Source organism: Oncorhynchus masou, chromosome 6, assembly GCF_036934945.1.
Source record: "Oncorhynchus masou masou isolate Uvic2021 chromosome 6, UVic_Omas_1.1, whole genome shotgun sequence".
Taxonomy (NCBI): Eukaryota; Metazoa; Chordata; class Actinopteri; order Salmoniformes; family Salmonidae; genus Oncorhynchus; species Oncorhynchus masou.
In genome coordinates, this window is record NC_088217.1 from 22,267,304 (window position 1) to 22,284,307 (window position 17,004).

At 42.6% G+C, this 17,004-nt stretch overlaps 1 protein-coding gene across 9 annotated transcripts in view; it reads right to left on the minus strand.

The window, feature by feature from the left end:
- Nucleotides 1–17,004, minus strand: part of LOC135541628 (plasma membrane calcium-transporting ATPase 1-like) — a 298,234-nt gene that overhangs the window by 161,921 nt on the left and 119,309 nt on the right. For 4 of the 9 annotated variants that reach the window (XM_064967936.1, XM_064967938.1, XM_064967931.1 and 1 more), the window contains exon 1: nucleotides 1,015–1,820. The exons of 1 other annotated variant lie outside the window; for it this stretch is intronic. The gene's annotated coding sequence lies outside the window, so the exon portion shown is untranslated. Of the gene's footprint in view, nucleotides 1–986; nucleotides 1,822–17,004 lie in introns of those variants that run through there. 4 more of the 9 variants (XM_064967940.1, XM_064967939.1, XM_064967937.1 and 1 more) reach the window with 2 other exon arrangements.

The window sequence follows — 17,004 nt, forward strand, 5'->3', positions numbered from 1 at the left end:
ATGCAGAGACGCATACATATACAAGCAAAAGTTCGCACACACACACACACACACACACACACGATGACCCCTGATTATAGCCCAAAGGCCGGGAGATAGCGATATAGTGTTGTTTCATTTTACCATCCAAAGGGAATCCATGCAGCTGGCTATACACTGGTATCCTCCTTGGAACAGTTAGTTAATAAAACATTGTCCATTCAGGCTGCAAAGGATTACATTTTCTCCTTAATTCACTATATGGTAAGAAGGTGGGGGAAAAAGGGAAAAATATGCTTACTTTATTAAACACCATTTTCCACCACCATGCTACAGTGGCTAATGCTAGTCCCGGATTTTGTGTACTGTGTTCAGTGAATCAGGTTACAGCAGACCGTTTTTTCACCCTTGGTCTGATTGGCTGAATGTCCGAGTTAAGGAGGAAATGTACAGTTTTGCAGCCTGAATGGAGAATGTTTTATGTATAAACCGGTTCAGAGGGGATATGAGTGTAAGGCCAGCTGCATGATTCCCTTTGGACGGTAAGATGAAACCACTCAATATCGCCATCTACTGGGCTTTGGGATACCCCGATGACAGATGCGCATTGCTGTCAGTTACATGTCCCACGATTACAACTATTGGATAAACACAGGGTCGCATTAAACGCTTCTTCACATGCACAGTAACGTATTTCTAACATGAGACAAACTGTTGCGACAAAACACTCTTTGGTGAAGGACAGACTCCATGTCTCAACACGCTAAATCTCCCCCCATTACACAGCAATTAGGTTTGGGGAAATGAAAAAAGGATGCGGCTCATCAACAGCTGTTCCCACCTAGAAAACATCCGTGTTTATGATCAAACTGGGAGGACTGTTTATTGAAACTTGATTATGTTCTCACCCAACAAGGACTAGCTCTGCAGACAACAGGCAATTTGTTGACTTGATAAAGCCAATACAAAACACACGCAACCATTCATTCATTCATTCATTCACACACCTGTGTGGGAGAGAGGCACAGTCCTTACCCGGATGCTGAGGGTAGTCAGACGGCAGGAGAAGGTCTCAATGAGCGCTCATTTCCTTTGCTCAGCTCACCTCACGAACACACAATCACTGTCTCCACCAGCGGGTAAATCCAGTGTCCCGTATCTCAGACAGAAAAAAACTGTCCTCTTCCGCTTCGGTCAGAGCTGGGTTTGGCAAAAGGTCTTTCAGTGAGTAGCCTAGCCTACAGTTTGACATAGAAAAACTAAAACTAAAATTAAATCAGTGGCTATATTATGCCGTTGAGATGGAAAGAGAAATCCGTGAGAGATGGATTTGCCCCTATGCGTTATTTGGCATAAATGTGCGTGCTAGATGGATCTGTAGAAGTGCGAGCTATAGCCTACGGTTTTGTTTTGTTCCCCATCTGGGCTCCAATTTGACAACTGTGACATTACACAGTGATGGGCTTGATCGCGGCACTTTACAGACGTGTTTTAGATATCAGTAACTCTACATTAAGTACATGATAAACTAGAGCAACACGTTACGAGTTCCGAAAGTAAACCAACTTCTGAGATTTCACTTCGAAAACTAACACCCTTCCTCTACAAATATGAGGAAATGATCGCACAGAGGAAGGATCTGCTCGGTCCGAAAGCACAGCAGCAGACCCAATAGATTCACTTAGCGAGGTTTCTTGTTTTGTCAAAATTGTGAGTTGGTTCCGGGTTCACGTACATCCGCGGTAAATGTACAGATAAACGCGCGGTTCACCGATTTCCGTGGCTGGAAAAAACGAGAGGGATACAGTAGTGTCTGGTGCGAGCGTCGCCGGGGAGAGAAAGAGAGGGAGGGATCAGCTCGGGATTACCAATTTAAAGCTAGAATCCTTAGTTGCTAAATACATTTTTGGATTTATTAAGGCATGACATATATCAATTGATTCTTTAATAATATAATTCACGAATGCCTCAGTTCAACTGTCGTACCCCATTAGAACCCCAAATATAAGCTTGTTTTACCCCAATGTTTGTAGCCGGAAAACATTGTTGAAACTATAATTTTGATATCATGAGTCCTTGCATCCATAGCTCTGTCTATGAATGTGAGAATGGTTACATTTTCAACAGAACCATCCCTCGGCTGTCTACCAAAACAGGCGAGATGTCCGCTTTGTTATTGTTTAAATTAAAGATTATATCTTCAATCAAACCAAATGTTATTTGTTACATACCCGAATAGGACAGGTGGAGACAAGCCCTTAACCAACAATGCAGTTTTAAGAAAATAGAGTTAAGAAAATATTTACTAAATAAACGAAAGTATGCTGCATAAATGTCATAAGGTGAATTCACCAATTTGTAAGTCGCTCTGGATAAGAGCGTCTGCCAAATGACTTAAATGTAAATGTAATAAATGGCTCATGGCTTTGTTTTTTCTCTGACATGTGTACTGGGGCGGAAGGGTAGCCTAGTGGTTAGAGGACTAGTAACTGAAAGGTTGCAAGTTCAAATCCCCAAGCTGACAGGTGCATCTGCCCACTGTTCCTAGGCTGTCTTTGAAAATAAGAATTTGTTCTTAACTGCCTTGCCTGGTTAAATAAAGGTAAAAAAAGCTTTTGTGACTATTGTCCCCGAGCAACTATTATTCTCTAGGAAGTCAAGCCAATGAGATACATGGACACTGAAAAGACAGTACAAGAACTATATATGTGTGGGCAAGAGGGTTTGAGTGAGTGTCCGTGCATATTTTTTATTTATTTTAACTAGGTAAGTCAAGAACAAATTCTTATTTTCAATGACAGCCTAAGAACAGTGGGTTAACTGCCTGTTCAGGGGCAGAATGACAGATTTGTACCTTGTCAGCTCAGGGATTTGAACTTGCAACCTTCCGGTTTCTAGTCCACCGCTCTAACCACTAGGCTACCCTGACACCCCAATGAATGGGAGGTGAATATGTACAGGAGGGCAGGAGAGAATGGGTGTGCAGAACATAGGGTATATGTTGTGTGTGAATAAAGGAGAATGGATGAGTAAGTAGATGAGGGGTGTAAATGTGTCTGAGAAGGGAGGGGGAAAGATGGGGGTTGGGAGATAAACTTGGACAGGGCAGGGGGGTGATGAGCTTGGCTTGGTGGGGTGGGTAAGGATGCGAGGGTGGACAAGGGGGAGTAAAGATGAAATACAATTACGCTTGCCTTGGGTGGAGTAAAGCGGGGGAAACGTGGAAGGGGTGGTGGAGAGGGATGGATTTGTAGAGAGGGAAGGACTTAATGATACTACAATGTAATTGTATTTCATTTTTTTATGAATTGTAAAATGAATAAGAGTTCTGGACAGATTAGGAAAGGATATTGAATCATTATTATTCTTTGTTTGTCATTACAACTAAGATTTAATGATGGTTATTGGTGGGGAGAGGCGACGGTCAAGAGCCGTGTATCCTCCGAAACACAACCCTGCCAAGCCGCACTACTTCTTGACACACTGCTTGCTTAACCCAGAAGCCAGCTGCATAAATGTGTCAAAGGAAACACCATCCAACTGGCAACCAGGGTCAGCTGGCCCACCACAAGGAGTTGCTAGAGCGCGATGGAACAAGGAAATCCCATCCCTTTCCTAACCTGGACGACGCTGGGCCAATTGTGCACCGCCTCATGGGGCTTCCAGTCAAGGCCGGCTGTGACACTGCCTGGGATTGACCCGGGGCTGTAGTGACGCCTCAATGCACTAAACAATTTACTGGACTCAAAGACAATGATATAGTGATTTAGAATGATTCTCTGATATATCATGTTTAATTGCACCAATAGAAAATACACTTAGCAACAGAATTTGGAGAATGAACAGAGCAAATTTTCCTGACCAAAATGTATTAAATACCTAAACAAAAAAATATGAAAACCTTTACTATTACAAATGTAGACAGAGGACAGAGAAAAACCAACACCAGATATAATTTGGGATGCATTTAAGGTGTACATTATGGGGCTGATAGTCTCATACTCGTCAAAAATGACATCTGATTTAGAAGTTAAAATTAAATAAAAATAAATTACTATCTTAAATTTTTGCCAGGAATACGATATTTTACTTTTACAGGTCAAACTCAAATAAAGCATTTTGATGGAAATGTTCTTGTGTGTATGTTTAGTACAATGCTGCTTTTGTAATAACCTATATTAGTTGGGTTCATGCGAATGACTGATTGATTACACAAAGGAAGAAACCACACTATCACTCCCAAGCTATTTGGCAGTATGCCCAGATATTGTTCTGCGACTAGATAAACGATACAAGGTCTCAGCTTTGAGAGAAGGGGAACACCCCTTTTCAGAGTTTTCATCAAGCTTGTACAGAGTTTGTGAACCTCTGAGCATTAAATGACGATTGCTTCATTTACTTTGAGTTTGAGTCCTTAGTGTTGAAGTCATAGGAAATGCAATCTGGAAGCTGGAATTACATAGGACCCATACCTTTCCATTGTAAGAGCCTGGGACCTCAGACCCTAGCCTGAAGAAGTTGAAGGGATCCAGAGAGAACTAGGCAAAAGTTTGGGAAACCTCATTAATAATGTTGTATAGGCATTCTGGGAGAATACCTAAGTCGTTCAGGGAACTACACAAATGTTTGAGAAACCTTGTTAGCATATGGTAATATTGTTGACTTTGATTGATCACGTTATATAAGGATTCTGTCTGAATGTGTGGACTTCAATTGATAACGTTATATAAGGATTCTGTCTGAATGTGTGGACTTAGATTGATAACGTTACATAAGGATTCTGTCTGAATGTGTGGACTTAGATTGATAACGTTATATAAATATTCTCTTTGAATACCTAAGAAAGTTCTGTGTGATGTATGAATGAAATATGGGAAGGTGTGTGTGAAGTAGTGAGTAGTGAGGTGGTGTGTGTGAAGTAGTGAGTAGTGAGGTGGTGTGTGTGAAGTAGTGAGTAGTGAGGTGGTGTGTGTGAAGTTGTGAGTAGTGAGGTGGTGTGTGTGAAGATAAGAAAGGAGAGATTATTATTACCGAATATGTTGTATGAATAGAATATTGCCGTGAAGGAGGAAACTGTGAGGAATGTATGCCCAAACCCCTGTATTATAAAAATAAGATAGTAACTACAGCAACACAAAATGTGACTTGTTTCAGGAAACTAGGCGTATGTCGCACGTCACTACTTCACAGGAGCGCCATTTGAACATAAACATTTTTAATTATCAAAATGTGTTTTTTTGGCATAAATTCTTTCTGGAACATGTGAACTTTCATGTGCCTTAATAACAAACATTTATGCCATCTGTAAATACAAATACAATTGTTAAATTACGAGCCTAGTTGGTTTAGCCATGGGAAAAGACAGCAAACTTTCCTCTAGCCATGATTGGCTGAGATAATGAGTGGGCTGGACAACTGGACATGAGTTCAGATTGGTCTGCCATGTACCACGCTTCTGTCTATATTATGAGCTGGTCAGTATGTGCATGTAATCCTTTCTAATGCAGCTGTAAAAAATATATATCATGTAGTAGAACTGCATGACTTGCTCTCCACTTTCTGGAGTACCGAGTTATGAAATCAGTGGAATTAGTGTATGATAGCTAAGGAGATGGTGAAAATGCTGCCGTTTGATTGCAAATATGCAGACGGAGTCAAAAAGAGAACACACAGAAGGCTCCGGATTACATCTTCAAACTAAGGGCAACCATGGCCTCTGTGACAGAGAGGGAGAAGCGTCCATCCATATATATGGGTAAGAATTTCAGTTAATACACATTTCTAATTTTGTCAGAAAGTAGTTTTCATTTCAAGTTAGTGCACTGTTAGCTAGCCAGCTAAAGTTAGCTGACTGGCTATCTAGCTAACATTACGTGTATGATCTATGCAGTAATATTATTTGTATCTCAGAGTCATTTGCATTGCTAATTATAGCCTAATATTAGCTAGCTAACATTGAACCTGGTTGGTTAGCTACCTGCAGATTCATGCAGGGTAGTTACATTATGAGTTGGGATTATGGTTAATTGTTTAGCTGGCTAGGTACATTTCTAATCAAAAGACTCTACTATGCAAGTAACTATTTCAATAGAATGTTTATGATGTCAATGTGACAATTGTAGATAGACGTAGATGATAAATATGCTCTGGCTATCTACTCCAATTTCAGATCACTTTTTCTCACCCTATTGGGCAGCATCAATAGCAAGAAGAAATAAACTAACCCTTCCCACAGAAGAACAAATGGTTGTGGATTAAACAAATGACGTGATTCCATCGCTGGAAAAAAAATCCCAGACAAGGTATGGGCAAAGGAGAAGAAGGACAATGGTAAGATGAAAGGAGCAACACCATTGGTGGTTGTGCCGAAAAGCACTCATAGGCCTTACAAGGCCCAATAAACCCTGAGCAAAGAGGCAGAAAAAAACCCTAAGCAAAGAGGCAGTACACACAGCATTATTCCAGTACACACAGTATTATCCCAGTACACACAGCATTATTCCAGTACACACAGTGTTGGTGGAGACTGGCACTATTATACCATGCCCAAATTTCCCTTGTAACACCTCAATCCTCTCAGTAAGATATCCCTCAGGGGAATTCAGATTCGTCCAAAATGTAAGATTGGTCTAATAATGCTGTACATGCTCGAGCACTACTTGTGCCTAATGCGGTGACCATTCTCATTCAAGTTCTACCTGGAAGCTGTTGTTTCTCCATTTTTAATCTGGCTATTGCATTCTTTAGCATGCCAGTAGCTGAGGATTCACAAGATTGGTTCTTCTTCACCTTCCTCGGAATAAAAATATATTTTTAAATATAGGAAAAATAAAATAAATAAAAACATGTATATAAAAGATTGCTACACTATCAGAGCATCCTCCTAACTATGTCACGTCACCTTGAAATGCCGTACCACTCTTAACCCATTTACCCTTCTCCATACAGCAGATGCCGAAAATGACTGCGAGCTGATAATAGAGACAGACTGTAGTCCCAGACTTGATTTGAAAGACTTAACACTTGATAACCCGGACGTTAAGTTTTTTTGTTGATGGATCTGAATGGAATGACAAGGGTGACAGTAGGTTTTGCTGTTGTCACTGCTTTAGAGACTGTGGAAAGTGCACGTCTCCCACAACACCTGTCTGCACAAGCAGCGGAACGTTTGGTCTTAGCACGGGCATGCATATTGGCAAAGGATAAATCAGTAAACATTTACACTGACAGTAGGTTTGCTTTTGGGGTGGTGCATGATTTTGGGACACTGTGGAAGATGTGTGGGGTTTCTATCCTCTTCTGGTAAGCCATTGCTCATGGACAGTTAGTTGCATCATTGCTAAAAGTAATATTGTTACCATCGTCTGCTGCATTAGTGAAGTGTCAGGTTCATACCAGTGGTAAAGATAACATTTCTCAAGGGAATGCTAGAGCAGATTATGCAGCGAAACTAGCTGCTTCCTCTTGTGTTTCCCCCTTTTACAGATGGCAGCAGTTCCAGTTTCCACTAACCCATTCTCTGATATTGTTGCTTTGCAGGCAATGGCTGATGCTTCCAAGAAATGTAGGTGGACAGGACATTGTCATATGGACACCTCAGGAGAGTGGCTGGATGATTTGAGCAGACCAGCCATGCCCAGTTGTACTTTCCAATTCTTCGCAAAGTTATCACACGGTCAAGATGTGTCAAATGGAGTAATGGTAGATCTTGCAAATAAATATTGGAGTACTGTGGGATTTACTGTGTTTGCTGAAATTCTTTGTAAAAAATGTGTTATATGTTTGACTAACAATGTGGGATGTGGTATTTCTACAACTCCCGCATCCCACCCAAGGCCAGAGGGACCTTTGGAGCATTTGATGACGGAGTTCATTGAATTAACCCCATGTGAAGGACACAACTATTGTCTGGTCATTGTTGGTGTGTTTTCCAAGCGTTCCCATGTTGAAGACCCACAGCGTGCACTGTGGCCAAAGCTCTCCTGCGAGAGGTCATTCCAAGTTGGGGGCTGTCCTTTAAGATCTTATCAGACAATGGTAAACATTTTGCAAATGAGATCGTTCAGTCCTTATCAGAAGCATTGCAGATTGATAGGAGAGCACACTGTACATACCACCCACAGTCAGGGGGTGATGTAGAATGCGCTAACCAAATGCTAAAAAATGAAATTTAACAAAATTATGAAGCACTAGACTATCTATTAGCGAGTCAAGGAGGAACGTGTGCAATAATTGGAGATTAGTGTTGCACATTTGTCCTTGACTCGTCTGTTAATGTCACATATTTAGCAGATTACATCGAAGAAACTGCTAGAAGCTACTCTGGCAATGAAGATAATGAGTGGGAAGTGAAATTGTGCAATAAAGTATGTGTGTAACAGTATGAAATGTAGGTCTTAAATTAAACCATTCTACTGCAATGGTTTTACAAGTGTAATGGCTAAGGAATAAGGATCAGTTACTAGTTGGATTGTACAACCCAGAGTGAAGGGTTTGAAAGGATAAAGTGTCTGGTCTTTGTGTTGATTTCACTTACTTTCAATAGAAGTATTTTGATAGAGCCTCCTTTGATAGTTTTAAGCATAATATAATGCTTACCTTACAATGAAACAATAGTTATCACAGAGTGATAAAAGGAGGGAGTGTGATGAAAATATTCTTATGTGTATGTAAACGTATGTTTAGCATAATTCTGCTTTTGTAATAACCTGTATTAGTTGGGTTCATGCAAGTGACTGATTGATTGCACAAAGGAAGAAACAATACTATAACTCCCAATCTATTTGACAGTATGCACAGAATATTGTTGTCTCAGCTTTGAGAGAAGAAGCCTCATGATGTACGGTTGATGTTGGAAGATTACATACACTTAGGTTGGAGTCATTAAAACAAATTTTTCAACCACTCCACAAATTTCTAGTTACCAAACTATAATTTTGGCATGTCGGTTAGGACATCTACTATGTGCATGACACAAGTAATTTTTCCAACAATTGTTTACAGAGAGATTATTTCACTTGTAACTTACTGTAATCCAATTCCAGTGGGCCAGAAGTTTACATACACTATATTGACTGTGCCTTTAAACAGCTTGGAAAATTCCAGAAAATTATGTCATGGCTTTAGAAGCTTCTGATAGGCTAATTGACATCATTTGAGTCAATTGGAGGTGTATCTGTGGATGTATTTCAAGGCCTGCCTTCAAACTCAGTGCCTCTTTGCTTGACATCATGGGAAAATCAAAATGAATCAGCCAAGACCTCAGAAAATCAATTGTAGACCTCCACAAGTCTGGTTCATCCAAATTGCCAAGGTATGAGATTCAAAAACCTTCTATACAGTATATGTCTATGGCCACAACACAACCTGTGTATTTGGCCCACATGCTGCCCAAATTGCAGTCTTCCCGACTGTAGGCAACAGGTAACTGCCAAAATAAAGGAAACGTGCGTAAATGAGGGATACAAAGTTTATGTTATTGTGTGTGGGGTGCATTTTCCTGGCATGGTTTAGGTCCACTTGTAGAATTTATGCCAAGACACATTGAAGCTGTTTTGGCAACTCGTGGTTGCCCCACACCCTTTTAAAACACTTTGTTGGTGTTTCCTTTATTTTGTGAGTTACCAGTATACGCTTGTGCTAACATTTATTTATTTGAGAAACTATTGATTCTCTGTGGCTAAATTTTGCTCAACTGTGCATTTTTAACATTGAGAGCGGGCTCCTGTGGTTGGATACATTTAAAATGTATCCAACCATAATGTAAATGTTTCAATGTTGTTTTTTTTACCCAGGGGCTTCAGACCCCGTAAGCCCCTGTATTAAACCGGCCCTGGTTACATCAAGTCAACAAAGCCAATGTCTACAACCATGACCTAGTCGTTTTATTCTAATATTTGTTTTACTTGTATTTATTCAGGCGAACACATTGAGACTAGGGTCTCAATTACAATGGTGTCGCGAGAACAACAATACAACAAATACAAAACGATCAATACAAATATATATATATATATACTACAAATTACAGAATCAACACTACAGTTTCAAACACCACAAATACAATTATTTACATTCAATCCATACCGTTGCAATCGTCATTCAATTCATTCAACATTAAAGTCCAAACTGACCCTAGAGGCGCCTTAAACAGTTCTAAATGTGACCTTCGCAACAACTTCGAAATGTGACGTTTGTGACACATGGATGGACGTCTAATTCTAATGTCAGATTGTGAGAGCTAGTTGCAAAATTTGGGGACACTAAAACTGAAGGCAGATTTATCTAGATCGGCACTTACTAGTGGAACCTCGAGTTAACCATCCCTGTGAACGGGTTTGGTGTCTCCAATTTTTTTAAATGACAGCGAAGATAGGTATGTCGGAATCTTGTGTAGTAGAGCTTTGTAAACAAAAAGGGAGTAGTGATCTATGGGATCTTAATGAGGACCAGACAACCTTTTGATAAAGGATGCAGTGATGCATATTAAAACTGTCACCTGTGATAAAGCAAAAGGCGCTATGATCGACGGCATCCAAAGGTATACGAGTGATGGCTGCATTCTGATAAATGACGTCACCATAGTCAAGAACTGTCAGAAAAGTTGACTGTACAATCTGCATCCTGCTGTTTAGGGAGAGACAAGATCTATTTCTATAAAAGAAGCCTACTTTGAATATCCGCTTTTAACTAGCTCAGTCCTAACACAAGCCAAAATAAATCCTATACTGAGCTACAGCTGATTGAGCTCTCCTTCACTAGCCTGAGTTATCTCTGTTACTGTGTCCTCCTTCCCGTAAGATCTTCCTCTCCCATCTTCTCCCAGACAGTGCTGTGTTGACATTAGATACACAGGGCTGTTATGGCAACAAGGGCACATGAAGGGGATACTGGACAGTGCTACGAGCAACAGCCAATCAGATTCACCATTACATATCACATCCCTTTTGTGGAGTAAACAGGCAAGGACAGAAAAGGAGTGTGTGTGTGTGTGTGTGTGTGTGTGTGTGTGTGTGTGTGTGTGTGTGTGTGTGACTTTGAGAGAGGAATAAAGAGAGAGCGGGGAAAGGGAGAGCACTAGAGCTCAAATACATTTTATCCATAACCTAACCTGACTGGATGGTAAGAGTTGGTGATACGGCTGGTGATATGGTTGGTAATACACGTCTATCATGTAATCAAGGCTCCAGGTGAGGGGATGAGGAGATTCCACCAGAGGGCGGTCTCCTTCTTAGGCTACCACATCAGCCCGCATGGAGTGAAGATGGAGGACAAGAAGGTAGATGCGGTAAGGTCATGGCCAGTCCCAACTACCATCAAGGAATTACAATGGTTTTTGGGGTTTGCCAACTATATCCGCCGCTTCATCAGGAACTTCAGTGCCATCGCCGCCCCTCTCACCTCCCTACTCAAGGATAGGTTGGTTTGGTCTTCAGCAGCCGACAAGGCCTTTCATCTCCTCCAGAGGCGTTTCACCTCTGCCCCTTTGTGTCCACAGAACAATGCTGTAGCTGTACTGGCTGCTTGGCAGTTTGTATGTGTCCAGCCCAGTTCAGCTCAACCTACAGAAGTGTTGAAGTCCACTGTCTTACACAACACACAGAGAAGGGAGATGAAACGCTAAGTAATTGGCAGTATAAAGGCCCATGCATTGGCAGTATAATGATAATGGCACACATACATGCATGTGCACACAAACATACACACACAGGCAGCAAAAAAGATACACACACATTGTGGATTTGAAAACACACAAAGACATTGCCAGTTCACTAATCTCTTGTGTACAGACTACATAAACATAAATGGACAGACTACATCAACACAAATGGTACCGTAGAGCTGTTGTGATAAACCTGGATGTGTGAGATAACGAGCAGCATTAGTTCTTGCACTTTGGACAAATCACGATTTTGCAGCTGTCAGTATCTTTTGAATATCGGAAGGGCAAATGGATAATGACACACATGGGCGCATGTGCACACATACACGCAGCAAAAAGATGCACACACATTGTGCATGTATAAACACACAGAAAGACATTGGCATTGTACTAATCTCTTGTGGACAGACTACATAAACATAAATGAACAGACTACACAAATATAAATGGACAGACTACACAAATATAAATGGACAGACTACACAAATATAAATGGACAGACTACACAAATATAAATGGACAGACTACACAAAAATAAATAGACTCCGCAAACATAATTGGAAAAACTATGTAAACATAAATTAGGCAGAGTACGTAAACATAAATGGACAAACTATGTAAACATGAAAAGACAGACTGTGTCAACATGAATAGACCCACTACGTAAACATGAATAGACCCACTACGTAAACATGAATAGACCCACTACGTAAACATGAATAGACCCACTACGTAAACATGAATAGACCCACTACGTAAACATGAATAGACCCACTACGTAAACATGAATAGACCCACTACGTAAACATGAATAGACCCACTACGTAAACATAAATTGGCAGACTACGTAAACATAAATGGACAAACTACATCAACATGAATAGACCGACTACGTAAACATGAATAGACAGACTACGTAAACATAAATTGGCAGAATACATAAACATAAATGGACAAACTACATCAACATGAATAAACCGACTACGTAAACATAAATTGGCAGACTACGTAAACATAAATTGGCAGACTACATAAACATAAATTGGCAGACTACGTAAACATGAAAAGACAGACTGTGTAAACATGAATAGACCCACTAGATAAACATGAAACATGAACAGATAGACTATGTAAACATGAATAGATAGACTACGTAAACATAAATGGACTGTCAGCTTTTCTGGTCAGGCGTACGACATCGCCAGGATACTAACCACCGGTCCTGGGATTCATCATTGTGCACTCATCATTAAGTGAACCTGTGTTTCATTATGATTTACACCCGTCATTACAGAATACCAACTCAAAATATGGGAGCAGCAGGAAAACCGGACATCTCCCAGACGATCAATGAACAAGGTGATCTTCTTCGTCAACACCAAAATTAGCTGGCTCAACTGGGGACGGCCATGGAAGAGGTTCTCCGCAGTCTACAATGTCTCAACAGCAGAGGATATTCTAGAACCAGTCTGTCTACCCAATGAGTCAGCACACCAGCCCAATCAGCAACCCGCTCAGGTCAGCGATGCCCGTCTATCCCTCCCTGAGAAATATGATGGGACACCATCCAAATGCATTGGCTTCCTCTTTCAGTGCTCCCTCTAATTCACACATCAAATTGGAGCTCCCACCACTGAGGTCTAAGGATGTCACGGTTATTTCTCTGCTGACTGGGCGGGCAGTGGAATGGGCTACGGCCATCTGGGAGAGAGGAGAGGAGGAGCTTGAGTCTTATGAGGGGTTCATGGCTCTGTTTAAATGTATTTTCGATCATCCCGCGGAAGGCAGAGAGGCAGGTAAGGGACTGCTTCAGCTCCAGCAGGGAACGCAGATGGCTGCTGATTATACACTTACCTTCAGGACAGTATCAGCTTCCAGTGGATGGAATGAGCTGGCGCTCAGCACGTTTTTTTAGAAGAGGTCTGCGCGAGGAGGTCCAGACGGAACTGGCCTGGTGAGATGACAACCTCACCTTGGACGGACTCATTGCGATGGCCAGCCATCTGGATAACCTCCTACGGGAGTGTCGGCATCTGAACCCATGGAGGTAGGGGTCACACGCATTCCCGTGGCGGAACAACGCAGATGGATGCAGCTGGGGCTCTGTCTGTACTGTGGCCAGGGAGGGCACAAGTGCTAGCGGTGTCCGTTACTTCAGAATCTGGAATCCACTGGAGCAGAGGGACGGTCACGTGATGTTATGTTACATCCCCTGCACCAGGAGTGAGAATTCCATCTACTGCTCTTCCTGTTAGACTATTTTTAGTACCCATCACTGGCTGACTGTCCCTCATGCCCTGTGTCTACAGCTTAGTGGATTCCGGTGCCACGGGGAACATTATGGATCAGACCCTTGCCTCCTCTCTCAATATTACTACCTTCCCGCTCTCCTCTCCTTTTCCGGTTCAAGGTCTTGACTGTCGGCCTCTAGGATCCGGAACCATCCCACACATCACCCAACCACTCACCCTCACCATGGAGCCCAATCACCAGGAGAACATCCCCTTCTTCATCACCAGTGCACCAGTTCACAAGATCATCCTCGGCCTATCTTGGCTTCAGCTCCATAACCCTACCATCTCATTTGTTGAGTATGTGAATCACCGACTGGTCCCCTGAATGCCGGAAGACCTGCTTTCCTGGCCCCTGTGGTTCCATGTTGGTTGAGAGGAATATTAGGATCTAAGGGAGGTATTCTCCAAGACACACGCTACCTGTCTCCCTCATCGCCCCTGGGACTGTGCCATTGACCTGTTTTCTCCGTGCAGATGCATCTACCCTCTTTCAGTGGCTGAGACCCAGGCCATGGAGGACTACATTCAAGACTACATTTCATCCGCAGGTCCACGTCCCCTGCGTCAGCTGGTTTCTTCTTCGTGGCCAATAAGGAAGGAGGATTACGCATTTGTATCGATTACCGGGGACTCAATGACATCCCCACGAAGTATCGGGACCCCCCGGGAGCTGTTGGCAGTGAAGTTAGTGGAGACACTGGCTGCAGGTGCCAAGGAAACAATTCGTCATCCTCACTGACCATCGGAGCCTTGAGTACATACGGACAGCGAGGAGACTGAATCCGCTCCAAGTCAGGTTGGCCCTCTTCCTCACCAGGTACGACTTCACACTGACCTACTGCCCAGGTTTTAAGAACATCAAGGCCGATGCCCTGTCCCGTAACTACAATTCGGGAGAGGCTCCTGTCCAGAGGGCTCCCATAATCCCACCCTCCAGAGTCGGGGGTCCAGCTGTTTGGGACGTAGACGTGGACATCCGCCAAGCTCTAGAGAGGGAGCCCGCACCTCTGAATTGTCCTCCCGCACGCATTTACGTTCCCAAAGGGATAAGGGATCGGCTGCTGACCTGGCCACACACATCTACGTTCCCACGGGGATAAGGGATCGGCTGCTGACCTGGCCACACACATCTCCGTTCCCACAGGGATAAGGGATCGGCTGCTGACCTGGCCACACACATCTACGTTCCCACGTGGATAAGGGATCGGCTGCTGACCTGGCCACACACATCTACGTTCCCACGGGGATAAGGGATCGGCTGCTGACCTGGCCACACAGATCTGTAGTCGCTGGACATCCAGATATTTCTCTCACCATTCATTCCATCACTGAGAAATATTGGTGGCCCACCTTGGTGCAGGATTTTACGCGGTATGTCAACTCCTGTTCCGTGTGTGCTCAAACCAAGTCTCCCTGGAATGCTCCAGCAGGGAAGCTCCTGCCACTTCCCGTGCCTCAGCGACCTTGGTTCCATCTATCCATTGACTTTCTTACTGATCTTACCCCTTCTGATGGTTTCACCATCATTCTGGTGGTAGTGGATAGATTCTCCAAGTCATGTCATTTAATCCCTCTTCCTGGTCTTCCCACTGCTCTCCAGGTCACCGAGGCACACTTCCAGCAGGTCTTCCGGCATTATGACCTTCCGGAGGACATCATTAAGGACAACCTTAATAAGACAGGAAATAGATGAGACAAGCAATGAATGACAGAGATAAAAGGGAGGGGAAAATAAAAAGAAGTAACAAATGTTTTTAGGGAGGAGGACGAATGATGCTGAGAGAGAGAGTCGAAAAGCTTTGGGGGACAGAAATAAGGGATATAACATATACTGTAGAGTAGGGTTTCCCAAACTCGGTCCTGGGTTTCCCCCTGGGTGCAGGTTTGGGGGTTTTGCCCTAGCAGTGTTTTGCCCTGTAGTGTTATTTGAATCAGCTGTGTAGTGATCGGGCAAAATCGAAAATGAACCCGGGGGGGTCACATGACCGAGTTTGGGAAACCCTGCTGTAGAGAGATGAAAGCGAGAGAGGAAGACGGTAAGAGATGGGGGGGGAAAGAGAGAAGATGAATAGGACAGAGAAGAGATAGGAAGGGAATTGGGGATCAAAGATAAAGGGAGGGGGATAGAGATAGGAAACTTCTGGGAGAAAATATTCAAAGACTTCTGGGAGAAAAGGGAGGAGGAGGCCTGATATCTGCTTTGTCTCTAATGTTGTAGTCAGGGAGCAGTCAGAGGGTGAAATAACCATCTGCACACACAAACACACACAAATAGCCTATTTGTCTTCTCACAAACTCATAGACTAAGCCGTGAGCCCAAACTCTTCAAATTTTCTCTATCTCATCTCTGTGTCGCTGTGAGTTCCAACTCTGGGGTAGATGAAGTCATTACAGGTGAATGGTGCTTCTTCAGTGGGTCTGACTGGCCCACTTACAGTATAAACCTCCTAAACAGTCACACTAAAAGCAACACAAAAATGATGATTCTCTCTCATCCTACCGATATAATCCGAAAGAAAAAACGTATGACCCATTCTCCACTCCATCTATTGTGTAGATACAGCTTTATTCACCATAAACACATCTACAGGACTCCATATGAACTGAATGTGTGGAATATGAATTCCACCTGGTGTTGAACTATCCTTTTAAGATTTGGTGTTGAACTATCCCTTAATATTTGGTGTTGAACCATCCCTTTAATATTTGGTGTTGAACTATCCCTTTAAGATTTGGTGTTGATCTATCCCTTTAAGATTTGGTGTTGACCTATCCCTTAAAGATGTGGCATTGACCTATCCAGTTTATATTTGTTGTTGAACTATCCCTTACATTTTTTTGTGTTGAACTATCCCTTTAATCTTTGGTGTTGAACTATCCCTTTATGTGCGGAGGCTGTTAGTCACAGTAGAGGTGAGATGTTGACTGGTATTATGATTCTGATTATTTGTCCACCACAGGTGGTTTGTTTATGTTTCTACCATTGTGGTTAGGTTGAGTAGAGCCTACAGCTCCATCTAGTGGTCGCGTCAAGGACAACAGTTGTAGTCAACTGTAGCATTGTAGCTA